The sequence below is a fragment of the Gigantopelta aegis genome, unplaced genomic scaffold (genome assembly GCF_016097555.1).
Source record: "Gigantopelta aegis isolate Gae_Host unplaced genomic scaffold, Gae_host_genome ctg3587_pilon_pilon, whole genome shotgun sequence".
Classification (NCBI taxonomy): domain Eukaryota; kingdom Metazoa; phylum Mollusca; class Gastropoda; order Neomphalida; family Peltospiridae; genus Gigantopelta; species Gigantopelta aegis.
The window spans coordinates 33,213-39,212 of NW_024533410.1; the positions used below are offsets into that span (position 1 = coordinate 33,213).

The window sequence follows — 6,000 nt, forward strand, 5'->3', positions numbered from 1 at the left end:
GACAATTTTTGTCTACTGTTATAACGAATCACAAGAAACAATGACTGTATAGAATCAAACAGAGAAAATCAGTGTTTTTCAAAACTGTTTTATCACTTTAAAAAATATTAACAATTTCTGTTACATTGATATGTTCAAAATCAATCAACATATAAAAAAATATGAGAAATAATATGAACACTTTGTTTTTGTTTATTAAAATATCTTAAACTAATGGATAAGAAGCCATTGTAGCCACACCACACATGTTATTTTGATTACGAGCCAGCATAAATAGCCATCTAGTCCCCAATCAGTACCCCAACTAATAAACAAAGAGATTAATTAAGACAGCATCAATAGAACTAGTGCATACAAACTATACCTATTTTTGACTAGCCAATAATCTTGTCCACTGTAATTGCCCCAACCAACAACCAACACTCCATGATCGAGAAGAGTTGAGGAGCATAATGAGTTACTGTATACTCCACTGCTGTAAAGCTGCAATGATACAGTGCACGTATAATAATTATATGTCCATATATTTTCACATTATATATACCTGGGAGTCTTTATGAGATGCATCCATGGCTACAGCAATAGGACCAACAGTATAACAATCACTTAACAATGCAGATTTTCGTCTCTGCTAGGCACATCTGTATAGCCCTACAAGTAGCTCCAAGATTTGGCTGAGTTGTAAGAACATTCACCATCTGGAATGAAAACAGGAAATTAAATGGAAGATAATACTCTCTGTCTCACCTCAGTCTGGGTATGGATATGACGACTCTGTATCAATGCCTCCATTTGTCTTCAATATATTGAAATGCCCGGTCTGGGTTACCACCATTACAACCATGATTTCCATAGGATCCTCCTATAAATGACAAATGTTCTAAGTAAAAAAACAAATAGACTAACTGACTTACCAGCACAGTCACGAGCTGCTGTTCAGAAAGGGACACCAAATTTCCTGTGCTTTGTAGTGCTGTCCTTCCAATGATCCTGTTGTGGCAAAAGGCCAACATGAACCCCATTGTCCCTGTCAAGAATGAGAAAGGTAACACTTTCAAATTGCACAGTTTTCTCACTTGATTTTTGACTTCAGTCACATAACCTTTTTGCCTCCAGTCCCAGAGCTAGGAATTTGAAGGTTAACACGAGGAACATATTGCTTAGTGTTGTTTTCCTCTGCTTTTAGTAGTGTCAATGCGAAAACCATTGTAAATTCGAGCAAACTCAGCAACAGACTACAAGTGATAATAAAATGTGAAAGAATCACAATGTAATAATTTACAATATATATACAGTGTGTCTATTTACTAATGCATATATTTTGTAGATATATTCAACACAGTATATACTGACTAAATGAACCTACCCATATCAGCAAACTGATTCATTTTTAGTGAGTATCCAAATTTGTCTTTATGAGCATTGTGCTCTTCAACTATTTTCTTGTTGGCCTGCCAGATGACTTGGCTTGTAGCTCTTCTTCTTTGCGTTATATTTTTCTATTGTAATACATTTTCCATGACTCCCATTCTTCAACTAATGGAGCACAAGAGCGAGAACTACAAGGCTAGCTATCACTAGTAGAACCTTCATACTGCAAATACAACTTGAATTGATATCTGGACACTGTTGAATCAGCTGAGAACTGTGCTAAGTTACTGGCTTGTTTGACTTAAATAATTTGGGAGCATGTGACTCTTAAAAATCACGTTTGCTTTTATAAGGAATAACTTATTGTTTCTAATGTCTATGTCTATAATAACGGTTAGTTTAGGTGAACTGTCCTGTGTAGGGGAATTTGTTAGGAAGTTAATGTCACAGTTTAGATTTTTCAACATAGAAGTTGCGGACAAAACTCACAAAATATAATTTAGTAAACATTAATGCACTTATGTACAATATATATATAAGAATAAAGGTTTTAGTTTCAATATTATCAATATACATAAAGTTAATTTTAAAGAGTCTGTGATGATATGCCAATAACCATCAACTGAATTTGTAATACCTGTTTATTCACTATATTATATCTAGAAGACTGTGTGTGTGTGTGTATGTGTGTGAGAGAGCGAGAGATTCCAATGAATTTCAGTATATCAATATATACAATTTACTGACTTTGTTCTGAGCGCCTTGCTCATTTTATGTTTTAAGTTTGGCCATGTTTCTTCAACCTCTAGCTCACTATTATGTGAAAAATATATGCATTTCACATGTCACAGTTGTGATATTAGAAAATTGGCATTCATCTTTATTTGGTATTTATGTTCACTACTGCTGATACAGTGTAACACATTATATCATTCTTGTGTCAATTACGTAATGATACAGTGTAACACGTTATATCATTAATACGTCAATCAAAACAGTTACATGTAGCATATACATCACACCATATTTGGTCATAGATTCCATTGCATTTCTTTATTAGGTTTCTATTATTAGATTAGTTCTATATTATTAGAATTTCTTTATTAGGTTTTATATTATTAGAATTTCTTTATTAGGTTTTCTATTATTAGATTAGGTTTCTATTATTAGAATTTTCTTTATTAGCTTTATCTATTATAAAAAATATTATAGTTTAGATGAGTGCAGTATATGGATACTAGATATAACAAGTATTGTAGATAGCAGTGTGTTTTCAGTAGATACAAATTAGGTTGTAATTTACCTTGCGTTTGGGGATCTTCTATGTTAAATAATACAATGCCTTCTTCTTCGAGACATCTCATAATATTTTTCACCAAACGACCAATCACCTTCGTCCATAAGAACTTCAATGTCTAAACTACTGCATTGATCGAGTTGATTTTGTAAGCTTGTAGCATGTCTACAAATGGATAGAGTCGACATTACATCATCATTGTCATAAGTGGGTGCTTACGTTATTCTTCTGTTGATAGTCACAGATGCTGTCGACCAATTCTTACTTTTGATATATCATGGTTGATTGTGATCTTGAGCACCTCGAATCAGGTTCCAAATTCAAACCTTTTTATGGGATGTGTATGGTCAAAAATTCTCTGTCTCAATTCAGGATAACTTAAATGTCCTCTGAAGCTTGTCATCATTTGATTGGACAGATCTAGAACAGAGGAACAGAGAGCATTGTAATGTAATGTATGACAAAAAACAAGCAGTGTTTTGACCAGCAGTGTTTTGACAACTAATTTGAAATTATTTTAGTTAGTTTCCATCTTGTGAGTATTCTGTTGACACTATTCTATTGATGTCAGAGTTCATGATCTAATCAGTATGTCTGTTACAGTGTCAATAAAAGGATGCGTCATTAACCTTATATATGCCACAAATATGCTAGATAAAAAATCTAAGTCAAACAGAGACTTTATAATGTCTATAACTGTTAGCCTTATTTGTTAAAGAAGCTGAGTAATCAATCACTAATACCAAATACAATACAAATACAAAGACAACACAGCAAATATCTGTATGGTGGATACTTTTGATGCTCAATATAGAGGAAGTTCCCTTGATACACAAATGTTGAAAATGAATTAACATGGAACTAGAGCATGAATGTTTATAACTTATTTCTTTTGACTATAGGAGATCACCATATATTCATTTCCATTGAATTTAATATCATAACAGAAAATGGAGGTGCTTACCCAGTAGGTGTACTGATCTCTGTTTCCTCAGACTCTCTATTCTACCATATTTCATGAGACATAAGTGATATACTCCATCTTTGTATTCCTTTGTCCATTGTCATTGTCACAAATTGTACTACAATCATTGATGTTGATGTAGTTGAATCTCTTCCAGGAATAGAAAGAGAACCGGGATAGTTCCATTTTATTGATAGTGGTAGTGGTTGTACTAGTTCGTACTGCCATTGTTTACAGTAATGTTGGCGGCAATGGATGAGGTTTGGGGTAGAAGAAATCAATTGAGTGATGTTTGAAGATGTGATATGGATTCTTCTGAGACTGGATCCAAGAAGAGAGGGATGTGTGGATCACTGGAGAGAGGAGAGAGAGAGAGGAAACACATATCAGTGCCATCATATCGGTGTCAACGTTTTCCTGTTATCATTCATACATATACTCTTAGGGAATTTACAGAATATAGCTACACAATTTATCAAGGAAAGAGTTTCTGTGTTTGTTTTAAACAAGGCCATAAAGAAAAATATTATGAAATTTTGTCTCATTCATTGAATTACATCTACATAACATAATGAGAGGGGACAACTATTTATCATGAAGCCAGTCTCAACATGGTCTACCAGGCATCAACATTCCTATACTACCAGGATATAGCAAAACGCCGACAACAAATCAGTCTGATAATAAATCTATTTAGTTGAATTTGAGCAGGATGTTGTATTACCAAACATCATGCTGCAATCAACAAACAACTCATTAAACTATTAATTGTTCGCTAACCACTGAAGCTAGTTGTGAGAGCCGATACTTTTTATCTCTTTAAAGATATACCTCACAATTATTATGCTTGTAAGTTAGTACAGCTTTTGTTAGTTCTTCTGTTATGATACAATTTGAACTGTCTCTGGTTTTCTTAGAATACAGTATTTAAAAGTCAATAATACATTGTGTACATATCTTCACACTTCCATATATAAAGGACGTGTGGTTAATTCTAATATGTAGTCACCTGATGAAACAAAAAATCTCTTAAAATTTGGTGTTAATGTTTAATACAAATGCCTTTAATGTCTTATGTAATCACAGCAGCCAAGAACTAAATGGAATTTTTGTGTCAACAGTAACAATGTTGTTATCACTATTGCAACGATATCTAATACCATGACCTTGTAATGACTTACCAGCATTTCATATTTGCGACTATCCAGTCTCTTTAGGAAGGATGATCCAATGATGTTTCTCATTAATTATTCTGTGTTGTCTTTCCATAGTCTTACTACATATTTGAAGTTTTAGTACCTGGGTCTGTTGACGGAGTCACGTCTTCTTTGTTTCTCTATAAGACACAATAGATCAAAAATAATAAAGTATATTTTGAGAACAAAAGGATGATACAGATTGTTATGATACATGGAGGGAGACTAATATTACTATTTCAAAGACTAAATATATTTTCATATACTGTCTTCAATAAAATACAATCATAGTATACTATTTATCATGTGATCTAAGGCAAATGATCAAGGATGGAGGCGATTGGCAAGTAGCCACATTCCAGCACCAGCACTGACAGCTGGTACTTCTAATAGAGTGTTTTTGGGTGAAGTCTTACTATATTATATCAACTCCATCTTTACCATCATGTCAAACAATATCATATCATTCAATACACAAGCACTTAGAAAACTTCTGTGAATAACTGGCATGGGTGGTTGGGCGTGTGAGGTGATATATGACAAGAACTATCAACAAGTAAAAAGTACATTTTCTACTAAGCTCCTATTGTTGTCAGTGATACAAGTAACAGATAAAGGCTTGTCTTGCAGTTAAAACATATACAGTTAACAGCTTCTAATATTATTATTATACAACCATCCCTCATCTGTGTAAATATGTTAACACATATAGTGTTTTACTAGCGCCTACACGGCTGTTCCTTTGGTTTTTGCTGAGAATCTTTCTTTCAAAACCACTAGAAACAGAGAAACATATAACTTAGAAGACAGCAAATATGACAATATGTTTGGACTTATCCTTTAAATGAAATCTATTGTTCTTCTAACACAAAGTACAGTGATCAAGTCCAAAAAACAAATCCATCAGTATGTATAAACTTAAACAGATCTTCATATATCTGAGTCTGTTGATAGCACAAAGGTCTTAACATGATATATCAATGTGTGTTTAACCCAATGAGATGTTTTATTAACCCTATTTAAGTATTTTGACAATTATGTCATGCGATGACATTCACTGTGGAGGAATCATATTAATGACATTGATACAACATGCATATTACAAGCAGTATGCATTGTATTAAAGGTTTCATTGTTGTAAAACATTGTATATGTGTTGTCAGTGACCTCAC

At 33.2% G+C, this 6,000-nt stretch overlaps 1 pseudogene; it reads right to left on the reverse strand.

Annotated features, from left to right (window-relative positions):
- Positions 1 to 205: 205 nt before the first annotated feature.
- On the reverse strand, positions 206 to 4,876 carry LOC121392255 (annotated as a pseudogene).
- Positions 4,877 to 6,000: the final 1,124 nt, after the last annotated feature.